Source organism: Colletes latitarsis, chromosome 2 (assembly GCF_051014445.1).
Source record: "Colletes latitarsis isolate SP2378_abdomen chromosome 2, iyColLati1, whole genome shotgun sequence".
Lineage (NCBI taxonomy): Eukaryota > Metazoa > Arthropoda > Insecta > Hymenoptera > Colletidae > Colletes > Colletes latitarsis.
The window spans coordinates 18,889,446-18,910,681 of record NC_135135.1 but is presented as its reverse complement, the minus strand read 5'-3'; the positions used below and the strand labels follow the sequence as shown (position 1 = coordinate 18,910,681).

Below are 21,236 nucleotides of genomic sequence, written 5' to 3'. Positions count from 1 at the left end.
GAGTTCTAAAGGAAATAACGAGGGAGACCGGGGTTTAACGAGGCTCATTAAAATCAGCGAAACCTTTTAACCGCGTGCGGGGTATTTGCATCGCGTTCGAAGGAAAGCTCGCGTTCTCGGCGAAGAATTTTCCAGCGGCGTGGGGCGCGATTCAAAGCGTTTTTAAATCGTCCGACACGCGATACCTCGAACAGCTGTTTTATCATGGGCGAGCGTCGATCGTGGCGGCTTAATCGAGCGGTGCGCGTTAGCTCGTAACGCGAGAAAGAAAGCGAGAATAAGAGCCAGGCTCCCGTGGAGGGACGAAGACAAAGGCAGATAGAACACCCACCTACAGGCGTAGGCGCGCGAGGAGCCGGCAACTTGTTAATTATTAATCAGCATGTTTAATTCATATTGCGCGCGCCAGCTGTTTGTTTCCTTGATGCGCGCTAAGGTCTTGTACTTACTACACCGCTTAAACGTTACCGCAGGTAAGCATCGCGCTCCGGGTGCTTAGGAATTCTCGCTCCCGCTCGCCTACCACCTCCACACACACACATCCCCCCGTGCCCCTTTTATTTTCCTCCCTTTCCTTTCTTTCTCCGTAGCCTCTCCCACGCCATGCTGTTTACTATGTATCCGCCACGTAACGCGTTCTCCACTCGTACTATATGCACCTCGTGCATCGCGCGATCACAAGGTCGTCTCTTTCGAAGAGCCTACGCGCGGAACGTCCTCGATGCCGGGAGTTCCGATGTCCTCTCCGTTCAATACTTTTTAACTCTCTTTAGTGTCTGTTTGAAATCTGGAGCAAACACCATCGATTCGCAGAAAATTAAATCAAATTTGAAACTTTACGAAACCCCAAAGATTTTCGAACTTCCGAACCAGAAGAAATGCACCCCCAGGGGGGATCAGGAAACCGAGCAGCGGAGAGTCGATTCTCGTCGTGACCGACATCGAGTCCACGAAACAACCCTCTGTTATCCGTGCAGCGAATTCGGAAGCCGCGCGTAACGTCGGGGGTGGACGAGCCTCTGTCTTCTCCGCGAGGTCCTTCTGCCTTCCTTCCGCGCCGGGGCAAGGGCGTTTATGGGTTTATTATACGAACGGCTCTAGCGGGAGGCCGCTCGCCTCCATACGCTCGCGCGAGAAGCTCGCGAGAGCCGACCGCTGCGAATCGGGGACAAGCAAAACATCCCCCCGCGACGAAGCCGTCCATAGCGCACGCAGGGCCATAAAAAAATACCCGTCGAGTGAAAATAAATCTAACCTCGGGCCGACCGTCGGGTCTCCCTTAACGCGGGGTAATAGAAACGAATGGTCTGCCGCGGGTGGAAGGGATCGAAAATGGATGCGACACCGGGATCTTACGTAATGCTGGACTACGTAATACTGGTACTTTTTGAACACCCCCTTCGAGGTACCTTAGGGTACCTCGAGTATACCTCGAGAGAGGAAATTATGATGCTGCTAGGCTTGGACTTAGGCTTTATAATAAAATCCATCCCCTTTCGGTTCATACCAGCAATCGAGTAACGCAAGGTGGTCCCAGCCCCTTAAATCGGTAGAAATAATATTGTGTACTACGTTTGGTTAAACCGTACGACGTGGGGGTAACGTTAAAATATGTCGTTGGAGAAGATCGATAACCCTAACTCTATCCGAAGAGAAAACGTTAACGTTCGAGGATCACTGTTTTCCATATTAGCTGGAGCGCGTACCTAATCGTCGAGCTCGTACCGGCGAAACGAAAGGGCCGCGCGTACATCGTGCACCGAGATAGACTCTCCGATTCTCCGGCATCTTCCCCCGGTTACCCGAGGGAGAGTAAAAAAAAGGGAAAATGTTATTGAAGGATCGGGTCGTAGCGAGCGGAGGCGCTCCGCGGAGCACCGGCGCGGCGCCCGGCGAAGAAAGATGAGCACGAGGGGAGAGAAAAACGTACACGGAGAGTAACGTAGGCGGGAACGAGCGGCGCGTTTCGAGCGTAGAAAGAGACGGCTGGTCGAACGGGGGGAGGTCGGCGGGGGCGGAGGTGGTCTGGAAGACAAGGGAAGAGAGAAGCACCGGTGGGTTTACCGCACCGCTACCACCCTTAGCGCGGTCTGAGTTCATTGCGCGAGTCATCAGTATCCATAAGCGATGAGTTACCTCCCTCTCGTTCCTCTTACCGCGCGGCACGGAGCAGCAGCCGATGGGAAGGAAGGAAGGACAGGCGAACGGAAGGAAGAAAGGAAGCAGAGGCTGCTGGGGGGTTGGTAGTCGAGGCACCTGGTTCGGTTGTTCGGGAGCACTCCTCCTCTCTAGGCTGTGGCTGGTCCAGGATGCTGCAGCGAACGCCCGATGGCTGGTTACCGGTGTACACCGGGAGGAGGACGAAGGCCGAGGACGAACGGTTGCCGGCGGTGGGTGGTTGATTTTCTTAGGTCAACGTATAATGAAGCCACCGCGGAAGAGACGGGAGGCAGAGAGAGAAGAACGCGGACAGCCGAGGTCCTAGACCAATCCCCGGGCGCCGCGGCGAACACCCCGTCCCGGGGGCGAGCCAACCGGCGACTCCACTTCTAGAAGGAGCCTCCGAGAAGCCACCGTAGCCGCCTGCCTTCGACGGCGCTCCTTCGGCCCCGACATCCTCTTGCCCGGCTTCTCTAGCCCCCCCGTCTCAACCGTTCACCAACACTCGCTCGTAACCTGCTATCGCTACACGCTCGCGGCCAAAGTTAATAACGGATGATGGTCCGCCTGTGCACGCTTCGACGATTGAATTAAACGAGCCCCGGCTCTCTGTGCATCGTCTCCAACGCGGACTCGGTTCGCGTCGACCGGGAACGCTTCCGCGCGCCTCCAAATGATTAGATTCCGGCAACCGGCGGCCTCCTTTACGGAGACGCTCAAGAGCCGACCGTTCGACCGTCACTGCGTCCAAACCGACGGTTATGCTCCGAGCTTGCTTTAATCTTAACGCTAGAAAGACCCGGGATCCTATCTACCTCCGAGCACCTCTCTGATTATTTTCAGTATCGAACACTGTTTCTTGTGGAATTTCAGTACGCGGTTCTATACACGTTACGTTAATTGATGTATGGAGGAAGGATGATGTCATTACAGTAAGATTAACCCTTTACACTCGGTTGTCCTTTCTGAAGGAACATCCAGCAAAGAATTTGGATGTACCCTCTAAGAGAACACAACGATGTTATTGTTTTGAAGTGATTATATAGAACAAAATACAAAGATATATTTGCTTGGAGTATTTACCATCTGTTTCATAAGAAAGTGTGCTTGAGTTAGTAGTAAGTGATCGAAGAAAAGTCTCCGAATGTAAGGGGTTAATGAACAAAATTAAACTTCTCAATAATTATAAAATCCAACTTTTGCCTCCTGCCATGCTAAAATAGATTTAAGAGAGTTGTGATTTAGATTGTAATTTATGTTTGCAAATAAATAAATTGTCCATATACTTCTGTCCACTTATATGTAGATACTTTGTACGACAGTTAACTTCGAACTGATAGTAATCACTTTACGAAGTAAGAAGTTCGTAAGGACATAGATGTGCCTCAAAATGTAAATAGATCACTAGGGTACTTCTAACGACAGGAGGGCCGAACGCAAAGAGATAAATCAATTTCCCCCATAACGATCGTGTTTTAAAAGGATTTCCTCGTACATCGGTTGAAAAATATTAATTTTGTCGTTGTATTTCTTAACGTTTAGAGATTACGAAGTAATACCTCTAATATGTTTGCCACATCATTCGTATCTGGATGACTAGACATTTCACTAAGGGCGCAGGATATTAATAATTAATTATTTCATGATTTCTAGATTCATTCCTCGAGTCTGCCAAGTTATCTTGCGAGACTGTACGAACAGAACCTTGTAAAGAACTTAAATCTAAAGACTTTTGATAGTAACAGCGATAGTAAGACGTCATGGGAAGAAAGTCACGCCTTCCGCCCACCGATCACCGAAGTCACAGCGGCCCGTCGAGGCGTTAATTCGCCACGATAATTCGCGTCGACGAGCGTATCGGAAGATATCGACGGTAATCCCCCTCGAAAGGAGAGAAAGAAACTCTGGTTTCGAGTCGCGTAGTCGATGAACGATGCGAGCCGATGGTCCAGGGTCCGATCGAAGAGCGGATAAAGCGGAAGGAGCATGGGACACGGGGGGAGGGGGTTGTGGCGGGGGCAAGGTGGTCGGTCGGTCGAAAGTCCGTGTTCTTGGAGGCAAACGGGGCGAGATGGAAAAATTGCCTCGATGTAAAAACATGAGAATCGCTTCTCCGACGTCCACACTCAATAAAACGACCCCGACCCAAGAGAGATACGCGATCCAGCGGAGCGCGTAGAGAGCACTCGGCCGAGCACACATATCCACGGAGGAGGAGACGCGCGCGTACAAACGGACCGATCGCTCGGCTGGTTCCTTCTGCAACGACCAGAAGAAGACGAAGCGGAGGGCGAGGGCAGCGGGCGCATCGAGTCGAGTGGTCAGCTATCGAAACCTTCCACCCCGCCCCGTTCCACCCCCGGGAACCCGGCTCCGGCGGCCAATAATAAAAAAATATACGATCTGTTCGCTCACACGGACGCAACGTTCCGGGCACACCGACGAGACCGGACTCGGCCGAATTATACTTCGAGGCTGCTTCTAAGTGATCGCATTTCCACATAGACGAGCTGGCCCGATACGATATGAAAGACTGGCCGGTGCCGTTATTGCCGCGTGCAGAGCTAGAAGGGGGCTGGAAAAGAGCGAGCAACCCGCGCGCACCACGGGGCGCCTCTGAAACCGAAACCGAGGGTATTATCGAGCTGGATACTTTTCGGATTCTTTATGATCGCCAACCCCCCGGGGAAGCTCGCGAAAAAAGGATACGCCGGACGATGAACGATCAAAGTTTTGCCTGACCGTTATCACGTGAAAATTATTTTTACATTTTATTCCATCGAGTCGTTTGCACGCTAAGAGTTCGAGAAACACGCCGGATCCAAGTATCCTTGGCAAAAAAGATTACTAGCGTCGGTTGTTCCGCGAGGAAAGACGATTAGATAGCGCGAGGAGCGCGAATAATCGCGCGGAATCTATCACGGCGTTCCCCTCTTAGCAGCGCGACCGCCGGGAGGGCAGAGTTAACGAAAGAAAGATGATCCATTCGTCATAATATAAAAATGGCCGTGACAGCGTTATCTGTGGCCATTTCCTGCAGCCGTAGCTCCGGTTCCCCGGTCTCACTTGTCACTATACCGGAGGTAATGATCATTACCCAGGGTCTCAACCCCCGGCGTGGATACATAGGTATAGCAAGTCGAGGGGGTGGAGAACAACGAGGGCCGTGGAAGACGGAGAAGGATCGGCCGAAGAAAGGGAGCCGAACGGGAAGAGAACGAACAAGGGTGGACGAGAGAGGGTCGAAAGTAAAAGACGGTGATATAGACTAGGGTTCTCGAGCCTGTTCCCCGCCCCCGCCTGGCTCTCTTCTCCACAGCATCAGCCATGGGTGGGACAAGATGGCCGCTGAGAGGACTTTCGGCGGGCCCCGGTCGGGTTTATGCGTCGTAATAAATGGTAATTTAAAACAGCGAGAACTAACAATTTCTTTCTTTATTTCTTCCCCGATGCTCGCCGCTCGAGAGGCAACCCCGCGCGAGCGTGTGCGCGCGCTTGACACCGGGGCTAGAGACAACCGGGCAAACACACGTACGCGGCCTCGACCGCGGAAGGGTAGTTTCCTTCGAAGGTGGTGAAAAGAGAGAAAACCGAGGACGGAGGGTGCAAGGGGTTGGACGAGAGGCGCTGCCCTCCTCGCGAGGATATACCCAACCCGGGAACCCGTGAACCAGCCAGTCAGCCAACCAGCCCACGTAATATAAAGAGATATGTGCCGCGGAATAGCATTACCATTAGGAGATATAGTTTAGCGGAGCCACCAGATGAAATGAGATACTGCGGCTGAATCATGCATGAAGCGAAGGTGCGATTCGCCACCTCCTTGTACGACTGCTGCCCTTCTTTTTCTGTGTGCGTACACCTACGTCCCTCGCCGTCTACGGAGCCTATCGTTTCTCCGTCGTCTTCTTTTCCATCGACCTCCTCACGGCTTTCTCGCTGCTTTGTTTTTTCTTTCCCGGTACTTCCGGGTTAGGAAGTACGCGTCTCGTTCCGCGCGTTACGTCTTTCATCTCGCGGCCGGCGATCGCAATCTCTTTTTCGTCGACCCTGCTCGTCCCTTTTCCCCCGACGAGAAAAGTGAATATGCCACGGTATTCAAATGGCAGCCGCGCGACACTTTATTAAACGCGCTATTTGCATCGCCGACACCCCCTTCGTCGGCCGTCGTTCCCATCTCGATCGAGGCCTCGAGTTTTTTTTACAGAGAGGGCCACCGTCAAACTACCCTCTAAGCGACTGATTAAAAAATCGCCAGAGAAATTGCCTACCGTCGGTCGTTGGATGGAAAAAAAAAAATTCTTTCCGTCGTTTAACCCCCGACGCCATCCATTTTGTTGCCAAATACCGGCTGTTTCTGCGTTGAGAAAATTAAGTGGAATCGAAATACACCGTAATAAATTTGAAATCTCCGAATAAATATAGTTAGAAGGAGAGATCAGTCCTGGGCGAGCGTTGCTAGTAGTATAGGGTCAACCATCGACCGGCCTGCGTACGTGCACCAATTACTCGACGCTGCCCATATTCTCCTTATCAATGAATTTACTTTTAATGGGACGCTGATCTTGGGATGACCGACGAGTAATTATTTTTATAAAATCGTTAATTTAATTTAATTTGGAGAATAGATCGATATTGATGCAATAGTGTCTCTGAAGTATGATGTAGACGTACAGATATTACACGAAAGCGGTTGGCCAGACTACCCTTGTAGCTCTCGATGGGTTGGCTCGGGCCGCGCGTGCACACATTATGCTAATTTGTCTTTTAATCTCGCGTCGTGCCACCGACGCTGCACCCTCTCGCCGAAGCGCGCGACCAAATCGCTGCCTCCTCGTCCGCTAGATTACAATCTGCGTTAGATTGCGTGCTATTTACTCGCCGGGAACGCGTCGGTAATTTGGCCTTTTTATAACGACCGACGTGAGATTGTGCTTTATAGGAGCATTTGGGGGAGCGTGTTCCCAAACCTCACGATCGATCGTAAAGAGCGCAATCGATGGTGCGAAAGGAACCAGCGAATCGACCACCCCACGCCCACGTTTAAACGGAATAAGTGTTTTGACAAATTGCATCGCGAGCAAAATACGGAAGGTAAGGACAGAATTTAGTCAAAAATGGAAACAAGTTTATCTCTTGGACTGTAACTAATAGAAATTTCTGAAGGAGTGAGGTAAATACAGGTAGATGTCTTCTACTTTCTCAAACAGTACGAGGTTGAAAAGTTGTCTAATAGCAAATTTGAGATAGAATATTTGGCATACGTTCCCTGGTAAGTCGACGTTGAATGATCGAAAGGAATAGAGAGAATACAGTAGCCAAGGACCAAGCAAGGGTACATTCATCATTCGACTTGCGATCAAGGTGGATTTGGTTCTGCGCAGGCAAAAGGGCGGAAAGCGTCGCCGAAGAAAAGAATCCCGAATCAGGACCGGAACGAAGTAGGCGGGAAAACCAGGTGGTGGTGGCGACGCCGGTGGTGGGAGCACTTATGCATTTATGCATTCATATTTCCGTGGTCTCCGCTCTCGAGACGAACCGTGTAAGAAGTCGTCCTCGTCGTCTTCCGCGGAGAGCTCTGCCTCGACGACGACGACGAGGCGCGCGATGGTACCACGCCATCGCGAAGGAAGAAAGAGGAGAACGACGGTGAACGTAGGGAGGGAAAAGAGGCGGTGGGCGTAAAGTTGCTCCGGAATAATAATACAGACAGCTCGTGCCTGCTCGACGAAAAAATCTGAATACATGAAACGTAATGACGCGCCGAGCATGTGCCCCTCCACGGAGCTGCAGCCACTCCGAGGACGACCGTGCCCTTTTAAAAATAGAATTTCAAGCTTTCACGATAGAATCGGCGCTGATTCCACGCCCGTAGATCCCGCCGGTGGATCTATCGAGCTTTTTGAGTCGATTCCGGGACGACGGCATCCGAAATCCGGATTTACTTGGGGGCGGTAGTCCGTGGATGCTCTTCTTCGCGTAGGATAGCAATTTCTACTCCGACAACGGGGAAGAAACAAGTCTCCCCTTTGGATTCAGCGTCGGGAAACGCGTGGAAGGTCGAGAAACGCGGAGGATCGTCGGAGAGCGAAGCCGGAGATCGGATGACTGGGAAAGTGTCGGAAGAAGGTGGAGGTGTAAACGATACAGGATACCGAGGACGTAAACGCAGGAAGGTGGATGAATGAAAGGAAGGAAGGAAGGAAGGAAGGAAGAAGGAAGGAAGGAAGGAAGGGCGCCGTCGTAGCCCGGGTACCCGTGGCTCCGCCTATCGGCGCGCCGCCTCGCGGTGGTGAATACATTTAGCCTGGTTAGTTTACAAATGAATACAGCGATTGAAGCAACTTATAATATCAATGTACCTCAGGCCGTCTCTCTCGCGCGGCGGGCGCCACCCCTTGCGGGCATCTCGCTTCCACCCATTCTCTCGCGGGGTTCCATACAGAATGGCCATATTAACTTGATAATTAGCTCGGTTATACGACTTGCAGATGAGGAAAGACTCGGGACGGACGTCGGCTACCCCTACCAGGAGTGGTGCCAGTGTTCCTTGCTCTGCTCCCTATGCTATGCTCGACTCGGCCCGGCTCCTCGTCGCTCGTCGGATGGATATAGAACCCTTAGTTCGTATTCCTCTCCCTGTCTGCCAGGAACCCCGGCGTGCTCTGTCTGCCGGCTAGCCGCGGCAACGTTACCTCGACGGTTCCGTTCTTTCCTCGCGGATCTTACCATCGTCGTCGTCGTCGTCGTCGCGCGAGTACGTACGTCGAGTACGCTCGACGGGTCTAGTCAGTGAGAAGCCGAGTGCCGAGTGTGCTCACGGTGTTGGTGGTTCCGTAGGAGTATTCCCAGACGATCACGTGTTGTCCGGCCATGAGAACGAGCACGTGCTCGCGCTGTCTCCCGGAGGGATCCCTGGAGCGGATCGCCGCGGTTTCCATCGGATCGTCGAACAGAGAAGGTAGGTCGCGACGTCCGCGGAACGGGAAATCCTGTCTGTGGTTCGGCGAGCGACGGCGTTCGACGCCCGAGTCGACCAAAACGCGATGATTTCTCGAGCCTACCGCGTGCAGGCTCGTCACGGTAGACGAAGCGGAGAAGCGGACTAGGTGGCGCCTTCAAGAGCCAAAATGGCCGCAAAGAGAACGAGAAACAGAAGGAGACGGACAGGGGGAGAGTGAAAAGGGGGAGAAGGAGAGAGGCAGAGCAGCGGTGGCGAAAACATCGCGCCGCCGTCGCGTCGCGTCGCCTCGCGTCGCCTCGCGAGAGTCTTGTTGGGTAGGCAGGCTCGAGCGGAGCCGAGTCGAACCGAGCGGAGTCGTGGCCCCGTGTCCTCAAAGAGATCGCGCGCGAAGGCCTTCTCGTCTTAGCCTCTCGCGGTGCGCGGACCAGGAATACAAAGTACGCTTCGTTGAGGCGCATTCCGGGAGATGACTGGCATTGAAAGCTGCCTTTGGGGCCGTGCCTGGCTGCCTGCTCGCCTGCCTGCCTGCTCGCCTGCCTGCCTGCCTGCCTCTCCGTCTACGACCAGAATACAGAGGATGGCGGCCATATTAGGCCTCACCTCCTTCCACCGCCTCCTCCTTTCTTCTCCTGGTCTGTCCTCCTGCCTCCCAAGGTGTACTCCTCCTGACGTATCGGCGACCGATGTTGTTCCTCGGGACTCTTCGCGGTAAATGCTCTTCTCGTCGCGCGAACGCGCTACACAGCCTCCGCTCTTCTCCCTTCCGTTCCTCTTTTTCCCTCGTCGAATCGGGAACTCCGGTGTTGCAGCTTCGCGCGTATCCCCGTACGCCGCTGTCACGGAATATTGTACGGATTTTAGATCCCTGGCCGATTTCATCGAATTTCGTCGTAATCGCCTCGAGTCTCTTACTTGAGTCGAGGACTATCAATTTTCCGTCGCACACAGTTTAGTCAAAGAGGAACACAGTCCCATGTTTCTCGAATACAAGACAATGCTTTTTATCAGAAATTTCTAGTTACTCAGAAACTCGCTGCGACTCTACCTACCAAACTTTTGTTTCGATTCGATCCACCGGGACAGCGCGACCGGAATCTTCCGCTTCGAATATTGGCGTCTAATGGCTACCTGTCGTCGTTCCGTTTGCCCCTTTCGTACCGGACGGTCGCAAATGACGGGTTCTAAGACGTTTCGAATGCTGTGGATTTATCGCTAAGGCGTCCGTTCGAGCTACCTGCTATTACGTTGCACCTGCGCACGCGAGCCGCTCGTGCCCCGCGTCTTTGCTCTTGCTCTTCTTGCTGGAGTCCTCGCAGGACGTTACTTAATGGATCGGCCGCGGTAAAGTACTGTTCCCGTTTGACTAATTACAACGCTTTATTTATAGTACGACAAAGTCTGCGTTTCATCGGTACAACACGCGACAGAAATGGTTTCTCTTCAACTGATCTTTGAGGAACAATTTCACTTAGGATTCTATCATTGGATCCAAGTCCTCTTCTATCCTGAGATATGCTCGAATGATCGCAAGAGCAGATACTATTCCTCGAGATTGGGTAGAAGCGCGAAGAGACGTCGAGAGTTCACGGTCTTCTTTCTAGGATAGATTTAGCGCGATGGATCGACGAATGGCGGATCGAGCGATCGAAATATCGTCGCAAAACGGGCGCGAGAAAAAGGATACTGTGCTCAGAGGCGGAGAGGAAGGTCGCTCGAAGGCGGACCCCACGACGCGATGCGATACGCGAGTACGTGCCGTCACGTACGCGACGAGGTTTTTGCTGAAATAAAATCTAAATAAAGCGGCGGCCTCGCAACAACACGCGCCACAAATTGCGTTCCCATGAGCACGGTTGCCTCCGGCCCGTGAGAGACTTGCCCCGTTTTATTGTTATGCTCTCGTCGCTTCGACTTCGCCTACGCCTAACCCGACGAGTCCCATCTTGAGAAGATGGAGAACCGTGGACGATACCCCGAACGGAGTATTTGGATCCCAAGGACCATCGGTTTGTGATCGGTCAGACACCCTTTCGTCGTCTTCAGGGAATTCGATGAGACGTTCTATGGGGAATTATAGGAACACAATTGTGTTTCGATTGCTCTAAAGACGAGTCGAAGCGTAAAGTGGAGAACTTCAGCCCCTAACAAGAACTATCTTTGTCTATTCCAAACGTAATAATTTACGAGACGTTTCATACTTTATTCCAGCAGGTGTTCAAACGCTCCTTCGTCTCCCTATGTACACGGCATTGTCCTGCTACTAAAGTAATTTGTCCACGTATCTTTTACAGAAGTAAATTAGTGCATTCGAGTCGTTGGAGTTTTTATTTCTCAAGAAGTCGTTTCAGCTTGGACATAAATGCTACCATAGACTCTGTGGGCATTCATACTTGTCCGTATGTCGTGCTCTCTATAAAATTTGATGGATGGATCGTGCATAATATGAATTTTCTTCCACTCGCGTGTGATTAATAAATATCGACTGTCTTGACCACTGACTTCGACTTTGATAGAATTAATGGAAACCTTGCCCTTTGAACCGATGGTATTATGTTCGCGTAACCGTTAGATTATGTTGAAAGCTGGAAACTAAAATTACGCGTTGTATAAAGTACTATTATGTACGAAGGTTGCATGGATTCGCGGGTGAAATAAGCGACGAACAATCCTATGATAAATTATGATAAACCTATCTCGAAGCTAACATTTTCTAAGATATGCAACGTCCGCTGTCGACTGCTTTTTAGCATGCATGGCAATAAAACGTGAACACGACATAACAGTTCAAAGATTCCAATTTCAATATATCAGTATTAAAAATATTAATTGTGAATATGATTTACGAGCCATTCAAGACGAGCATGCTAAGTTCCGCACTTTGTATACACGGTGTATCGTAACATCTGGAAGTTGCTTCGGTGGTCGATCGGGGACGTAAAAGCAATAAAAAAAAAAAGGTCGTATAATGTGTGCCCTACTCGACCTTGTTCCCGAGTTATAGCCATTTTTGTACTCCGGTAATGTGCAGTTGCTTACACGCACAGAAACTGCTCGCAATGACCATTTTTGGATCGAACACGAACCCGCGGACATCGTATAGCAGAGTTTCTGAATTTTTCATATTCTTTGTCAGTGTTTGTCCGACCAAAAAAAAATATAAATTTGAAATATCAAGAAACCAGGCATTCGTTTGGAAGAAAATCGCTCGTTCGTGAACCGTCTGGTTACATGACTGAAATGCACCGGTGCACCGTCATGCATAAACCAGGTGCGACGCACATCTAATGCAACTTCTTTAATTACTCAAGAAATAGACATAAGATCGAGCTGTCAATTTCCCATCAAGGAAAACAGGTCTGATTACATCATCGACAATTATCTCTGCCCATACATTTACATTGAATTATCGTTGACGGCTTGATCGAAGAACGGCTTAAATAAATAATAAATAGATCGTGCTCGCGATATATTGAAAATATATGGGCTTCGCTAGACTGGCTAATACTAGAACGCTGAACGGGAATCAACGTCCTCTTGAAACCTTTATTTTTATTCAGATAATTCACGCTGGCAGCAGCTTCGTTGCAAAATTTATTCCTTAATGTCGTACACTAGAGACTCGCTATTAAGAGCAAAACTATGGGTAGGTTTCACTGAGAACCTAAAATAATTGATTTTCGTAAATCTCGATGGGTGTCCAAAAGTAAGTACCACGAGAAATGTTCGATTATGGTTCGTGGAGAAATTTCGATGTAACCGGTCCGCGATTCTACTGCCCGGAAGACACAACCTTGCCCGCTTCCGTCAGTTTGACCCGTATCGCGCAAGGTCGACGACGATCGTTAGCAGGAGCAACGAGAACGCGTCGGCCGGCAATAAATTCGGCCGCGGAGTTATCGGGGATAAGAGGACGGGCACAGGGTGCACGGTAACACACACCTGCCCGGTGTGGGTGCCGCGTCGGAGGGCAAAGAGGCCGACGAAAATAATGTATGCACCCCAGTACGCACAATGGAAACTCGAAGAGCGAAGCCACCTGAGCCTGCAGGCGGACACGGGAGCGTCATTCGAGCCGGCTGTTTGGTACTCACGCCTTCCATCGGCCACCGCGGCCGTTGCAACCGACGCCAGAGCCAGCCTAATTATTCCCGGCTATTTTTCTTACGTCCAAGGAACACGATCCCCGCGAGTTACGATAATTGCGCGAAATTACCACCGCGCGGGGCCGTAGTTTTCCCGACGACGCGCTCCTCCGGCGGAATGATTCGCAGGCATCCGCGAAGAAAGTTACAAGCGTACAGCTTTCACCCGCCCGACGGTAGCTCGATCGTCTAGACGATCTAACGTTCGTGTCAGCGGACGCGATGGACGTCGAAACGCCACTGGTTTTTGAGACTTTCCAGACAGAAAGGCCGATAACGGTTTTCTAAAAAGTCATTGGACACCTTAACAATTATAATACGAGAGGTATTATAGTCTGTGAGGTGGCCAGGTCTAGCTTCTTTGGGGGTTGAACGCGATATCCGAGGAGGAACTGTCTTGGAAAGGTGATTCTGACCCCCAAACATGGATTAAAAACGATTGCTAGTTAGAAAATACCAAAATTGTCTAAAAAATTTGATGCCTGAATATTCTCGTTCTACGATGGAATCAGAACATAAAGTCTCGTAGCAGGTAAATGAAGTTTAAGAAGAAGTAATATTATGAGACTCCGCCATATTGTACTCTCGTCTTTCCTCGAAATTCACCGTCGTTAATATGTTATGGAAAGAGTAGAATATCTGCATCGAGGCAGAAGCAAGGATTCAGCGGGAGGGGTCGGGTCCTGGGACGCAAGGACGAACCGAGAGGATTGCGAGAAACGGCAACAAGTCGGACTAAAACGTAGTTATCGTTGCCAGGGCTCGCCGTGATTATTTTCATTACGGTACGCGAGGCGATCGCTATCTACGGCTTCCCACTGCAGTCCGCGACGGCAGAACCGTGGCTTAGATTTCATGTTTTTTCTTAATGATTCGAGCAATTAGCCACGCTGAGTGCCCTGACTTCTCGTTCCAGCTCGCTCCTTCGCGTCTCCTCCTCCTTCCTTTCGCTTCTCCCCCGATTTCCCGGAGTCTACGCAGGGGCGAACCGACTGCGAAAAAATAACAGGAAATAATCGCGGTCGAACTATTGCCTTTGTCGATTGCGTGCGATGCTCGCAGTCTCCCGTGGCGGCTAATTAAACAACCACCGGTTAGAAACGCCAGTTATCCTGCGTCGGATCGTAGCCCAACGGGGTTCGCAGCGCGTGTTCCGCGCCTACCTTAGTAATTCCTCCTTGTAAGATGGAACTTTAACACAGAATTTAAGCCCGTGAATCACCCCTGTTGCTGTTTACGTTCATTTAGGTCGCGCGACGCGTCTCACAGGGACGCAAAATGAGTTTTTAGCATGGCAGAAATAAGAAACTGGCGTTACCGCAGACTACGCGAAGATATTTAATACTAGTCTATCATTTTTTCATAGATAAAACGAAGCTGATTCGCGTGTACGTTAAAATTTATTGTATCACATTAAGTAGCAGGAACTGCAACAAAACTTTCGAGTTTGATTCCCTTTGTCCGCATCGTTGCTGCAACTAATATTTACCGCGAGGACGAACCGCGAAGTCGAAGAAACCGAAGGCGCGAAGGGAGGCTGGGAAAACGACAGAAACGGTCGGTCGGCGCACGTTTGCGTATTGTTATGTTAACGGCTGCGCGAAGTAACAATCGGCACGAGCACAATAGGCGAAATCCACGCTGAAAGTGGAGAGAGAGAGAGAAGGGGTTCCCTGTGACGGAAAGTGGAGGCCTGGAAGAAGGCAGGGGCGTCGAAAGCAAGAGCGAACGAGGAGGGAGAGGACGAAGGCGTTATCGCATTATCGTATTGCGGCGCCTCGCTGCCGGGTCTTGCTTCGCCCTTACGTAAATTCCTGCAAACAAAGATTTACACCGATACGAGCGTGCTGGAGTGCACAACAGCCTCCAGCCACCCCTTGCGATACCTCGACCGAGCGAACGAGAGAACGAGAGGAAAGGAGCGTCCGTTACTGCCCCGCCGTAATATTCGTCGTTTCCATAAAAATCTCTGCCTGCGTGCTCCTGACACCCCGGAAAAATTATTTCCTACGGGCCCTCGAGAACACAGTTGCCGGTCAGCCTCGTCCGCGCCTGGAGGAACCCCGTTTCTTGCATCGATTCGCGTTACGGATACTTGCAACGAAATCGCGCTGAACAATGTTTTTCGAATGACGAACATTGGATATGGAATCATCGCCTTATACCAAATTTCGCTGTTCGAGTAGTTTGCAACACAAAATTGAGTTAAAATCCGTTGAAACGCGAATGCAGTAGTGTTGAGGGATAACGCATATATTCAGAGTAGAACACGGTTTCAGTCCAAAACATATAAATTTCCTCCGTAGCGTTGCTCAAGTTATTCCACTAAATAGCTTTCCATCCCTCGAAACCAAACAATAATTTCAACCCCTACGTATGAATCTCTGTCCCTAAAAAAGTGCCCCTTGAAAGCCAGATAAACACAGTTACGTCACTGGGTCGTCCGCTAACGAGGCTTCGTCGAATTCTGGAAACATCCCCTTCCTGCCTCGGACGTCTCCAGGATTTCTCTCGATCGTAGCACGATAGAAGGTGAATATTCGTTGCTGGATCCGCGAGAACGATCAAGGGGAATCACCGCGTTCATTTTCTCTCCGCGTTGGTTACGTTGGTCAGTGTCCAAAGGGTGGTGGACGAACGGTTCCCAGGGCGGGCGAAAAGGTGCAGTTTTTCAACAGATAGCCGGTGCAAAACGCGCACAGCCCCTATGGTCGTGGTGGGGTGGGGTGGGCCTAACGGCGGAGAAAGAGGAGGAAGCGATGGAGGAGGACAGGGCGGACGGTGGCGGGTCATGGGTGGGTGGTGAATATGCAAATGTAATTGATATTACTTTTTAAATATTCCCCAGTCTCCCCGGCGGAGCGCGGCCACCCGTCTGTTGTTCGTTCGCCTGCAGCAGAGGGTGCGCCAGCTTTATACACTCTTACTCTAAGTGCCTTTTACCCCCGGTGTGTCCCAGCACCCCCTTTTCTCCGGCAACGCGCGCGACGACCGCCCTACCCTCTTACCCGGACCGAAGGTAATTAATAGGCTCGAAGATCTACTACGAGATCAACGACGGATAACAGGCAGAACGGCTATCGTTACAAGTGGACCGTAACGAATTATCGCGTCGCAAAGAGCTCTACGATTTGTTCCTTTTCTTCTTCGGTTTAATCGAGTTCGTTTCTTCCCCCGATCCTCCCTTCTTGTCGCGTCTGGGCCAACATTGTGGTCGGGAGTCAAAAAAAGCTATTCGTAATCTTGCTATTTTTAACGTATTTCAAGGTACAAGGGTGACTCTCGGACGCGGTGTAAAATTAAAGAAACACTTTTAACCAGCTTTCAGAGATTTCCAAATTCTGTGGGCCGTCGGTGTTCGAAGCTGCTCGCGGTTTATTAACGATCGTTGAACGTCATCATCGGATCATTGGACATACAGCTATTATCCAGTTTTTTTCTTCGATTCGTCAAACACATTCTCCCTTTCGGATAACTGATCTAATTTTACCCGCTGGCAGAACCTGCCGGATTACCATACATTAATTTGCGCCCACCGGCCAATGAATTTATTAGTTAAATGCATCGCATTGCCGTCTCGATAATTACAATTTATCACGCAATAATAGACCCGCTCGGTAATTGTCCCGCTGAGCAGGAACGAGTTCGGAAACGAGAAAAATTGAAACGAATCCAAGTCGGAAGTACTGTTCGACGCAAGGAAAACCAACGCGCCTTGAAAACAACATCGAACTATTCGATACTTTCTTGCGGCCGATACTTGATTTGGTCTTCCAGGTGTGAGACGTGTCCTTTTGGAAAAACCAGTCCGATGTTTCGACAGCATTGCAGCTAGTCTTCGTTAGAAAGTTAATCCCGCGATACGCTAATGAACGCTATAATGTACCAGTACATACCACGAACGAATTGTCGTAATGATATAAATTATGAAATGAAACTTTCGCTTATTAATAGACGATGTTCGGGGCCTTACGAAATCATAACGGCAGAATCGATGCGACGGAAAAATTAAAATTCTGTTTGTAAATAAATTACACGTACAATCGTACTTCTTTAAATAGAAATTTAATATAAAATAAATAAGGTTGGAAGGTCGCATCGAAAAATTCTGTTTGGTATTTTAACTTCTCTTTTCCAAACAGGATAACCAAGCATGCTATTGGATTTATGGGCAGCCAGTAGGTTTTGCGGCAGTTATCTGCTTAAGGCGGCAATGCTCAGCTGAGCAATTAAAAATTTATGGTTGGTGACCAGTAACCGTGACACGGGCCTTGGTACCTTAAATAGACGTCGACCGCAAAACAAACGACACGGTTAATACCCGGAAACCTCGAGCAGTATCAGCTGTGAAAATAAACTTGGGAATTAGCGCGATTATCCGTCCGCAACTTTCCTCCCTTCTTTCTTTCCTTTCGCCCGAAACCAGGCCACTGTTTCCACGCTTTTCGCAAGCTTCGTTGAATTATTCCACGGGGGAAAGGAGGCTGCTCTTTATCAAATTGTTTGCACGATAATTATACGCGCGAATTTTAGTACGAAGTCGTAGAAGAATATTTTCTACGCTTTGAAGTTCGACAAGGGGTAGGTTTTCGATAGTCGATGGCGTGAGGATATGCAAAAGAATTTATTTTTTCGGGACCTTCGAACGGGAATATCGTTTAACCAGCTGCTTAGCGTTCGCGGAGTGCACTCTCTCAAGAAAGATTTATGGGGTTCCCATAGGCCATGGTATCTCGGCATGGTTTCACGCAGGCGTTTGCGTATAAAAGGGCGTGTGCACCCGTTTTGGCCCGAGGAATTCCAACGTCGGCTGCTTCGGTCGCGCCGCTAAATTAATGTCCGTGCTTGCTGCTCGCGCCCATTCTTGCAAGCGATAAATCAATTATTCCGGAGTAGGTGTGCTCGATTCATGAAAAAGAATCGATTTTGAATCGGAGTGATTAAAATCGATTCGCTAAAGAAAAAAAGAAATCCTACAAAATCGATCCAAGTTGAAAATCGATCTTGTTATTATTTTAAGATTTGATTTCGTATCTTCTAAAGAGGCTCGCGCGTATTTTCCTCTTCGTTCCGATATTTAAAATAATTTCACCACGAAGGGAACGCTCTATCGAGAAGTCTTGCACCGTTGGACGTATTCGATGTTTCCTTTTTATCCTTGAAATTTCGTCGATTTCGTTGCAATAAAAAAAGAGAAAGCATCCCTCGACCGGTCGCTTTTCCTTCGTTGGAATTTTCATCCAGATTGCGCAACGCGATTCGTACGATTCGGCATGAAAACCGCTCCGGTAGATTTAGCCCGCGTTTTCTTTCGATATAATGGCGAAGGAACGCAACAACGGCCTAGAGAAATAATCACTGTTACCGCAAAGACCTTTAGAAGCCTGCGTATTATTACGAAATCCTGTCGGACGTTATCGTGCCCCGGGAATAATAAAGTGCTGTGTACAGTTTAACGTCCATTCACGCAACCATAAAAATAATCGCCGTTTTTGTTTTTCATTCGCCACGGGCATATTCATTAAGATTTACGATATTGCGGGACCCGACGAATAATTAGTCGTAAATTTGTATACACGGTGTGCACGCGTTTCCGGTCGCAATCATTGGTGAACGTTCGAGCCTCGAGCCAACCACCTAGTCGATTCTTTTGGAACAAATTGATGAATTTCTGCTTAAGTCGTTTCGTTCCTTGACCTAGCATACAACGCGTTTTATAACACTAAGTTTCAAGAATTAAGAAATTGAAAATTTAATTTAATACGAAGGATATTCAAACGTGTTTACTCTGGTTTGTTCTGTAATTGCTAGTTAAAAATTAGTTCGTCGATCGTTAATCGTAATTGACGATGTTCGAATAGTAAAATTCGAGGATTATTGCCTATAGAAACATCCGAATATTAAATTATTCGAACAGTCTGAGCCTCGCGGTCGAAACATGCCCGAAGACCGGCTATTACACGAGTTTACCAGAGGCGAATGACGATGATTGAATTCCTGGGCTCATGCTAATGTGAGAGTAACCGGCAAGCCATTAAGCGATGCGCTAATAACGCTCGCTCTTTTTACTTAATGACGCGCAGCCGACTGAACTTGCACTAGCTCCGGTCCCAGGTATCTGTAAAATCGAAAGTATTACAATATAGTTCGCGGTTCGTTTGATCCCGCGAGGTTAGTCGCGCGTCATTTGATTAACGAGCTGCATCCACGGCTTATTTTTCAACGCAACGAGCCGAGTTTCCATATTATCGCTGAACGTTATCGCGTGCTTAGGACAGGCACGCTAACGATCGACCACCGAAGCGAAGATGCAACGTTCCGTTTTTGCGTTAAAAATCCCAAGTGCGTAGGAGGGACGTCCCCTTCGCGACGCCCGACGGACGCCATCGCCACCGCCATCGTTCCGCCGCCGCTCTCTGTGCTCGCTTGCTGGTAATTATCCGGCTTCCTGTCACTCTGCTTCAAAATGGAGGATTATCTGGTAGGTCGTTGTTTCGCAGGGGGCCGCGAGAACGGCTTCCTGAAAACTGACCACAGAACGCCGAAATCCTCGCGAGAAAATGGCCGTTGCGACGGACGCTAAACGACATGGGGCGAAACTATGACTGGCCTTAAATCGAAAATTGTCTCGTGAAAATATATCGTATCGAGTGTTTTCGGTGATCAAGTTCCTCACCATGTTCAGGAAACAAATTAAACTTATATTATTACACGAACCGTTGATGTTTGTAATGATTAAATTTATATGTATAAAAAATTATTTAATATAATATGTACAGACCAATTAGAACCCATACGATTTGGTTAATTTAAAAAAAAAAAAGGGAAAATCTGTTCTTCCCTAGGAAAGCGAAAGTAATTAATATAATGTATGCAAAATTCTGTTGCTTAGAATTGCAAATTAAGAGATACGAAAGATGTAGAAGGAAAATAAACAGAGAGAAAAAAAAGAGTACTTATTTTACAAAATTAGCTAAGGAGAACAGACTCGTAGCTTAGGATTTTATGGTTGGATTCGTTTATCGAAAATGGCTAAAAATACTTACTCTACTTATCATCGTGCTTAACTAGTCGCAATTCATTTGCGCGGTGAATAGCAGGAGAAAAATAATGGTATTATTTGAAACGGCCACCTTTTGCAGCAATGCAGGCTTGCAAACGACGAGGCTAATCGGTTATCGCGGCACGCACGGTCTCCAAGGTTATTTCAGAAGCTACTTCTGTCAGGGCGTTCTTAAGGCTACGCAAATTTTTATGAGTCTTGCAGGCCATGTTCTCCAGCTTCGACCATAGTTTACAACCGAGCAGATTCAAATCTGGACTGTTAAAGAACCACTCTTCGAAACGAACTCTGGAACAATGTTCCTTAACTATTCTTCGATATTTGCGATTCGCAAAGAAAATGCGATATTTGTAGAAATTTGGATAGCTTGTAAAACGTCTTGGCGAAAGCAGTTCCTAAAATAAACAAGGAAACCGTGCGTGTCGCGATAGCCAATTTGCTGCACCGTTTGCAAGCCTGCAATCACTGACTATTTCAAATAATGACGCTACTTTTTATTTTACCTTCCGACCTTTATGGTTTACGGTACACCGTAAATGTCCTAATTAATAGATTCACGAATGAAATTATCTTCTTCATCTTCGATTAAAACAGTACTAAAGCGATATGCCAGAAAATATTCTAACGTATTCGTCTCTGTTAATTTTTCTCATTGACCGATTAGTCATTTTGTCGACAATGGCGCAGTATTTGTAATGAAACGAAAACTAAACACGCGTAACGAGACTCGTCGGTGAACAAGATACACGTTTCGTTTCCAAATGATCGATGAAATCATACGTCAGTGCCATTTACAGGATTCACGTTATCGATACGATCGGAAAAGATTGACATCCTGTCGATCGAGGGATCCCTATCGTCCAATCTCGAAGTCCGCTCGGCGAACAGCGTGAATAAAACTGCAGGC

General features: G+C 48.9%; 1 long non-coding RNA gene across 5 annotated transcripts in view; it reads left to right on the top strand.

Annotated features, from left to right (window-relative positions):
- LOC143351899 (uncharacterized) overlaps nt 1-21,236 on the top strand; it is a 259,623-nt gene that overhangs the window by 171,002 nt on the left and 67,385 nt on the right. For 2 of the 5 annotated variants that reach the window (XR_013081830.1, XR_013081832.1), the window contains exon 1: nt 8,739-9,121. The exons of the other annotated variants lie outside the window; for them this stretch is intronic. This is a non-coding gene — a long non-coding RNA (uncharacterized LOC143351899). Of the gene's footprint in view, nt 1-8,738; nt 9,122-21,236 lie in introns of those variants that run through there. 5 annotated transcript variants of the gene reach the window in all.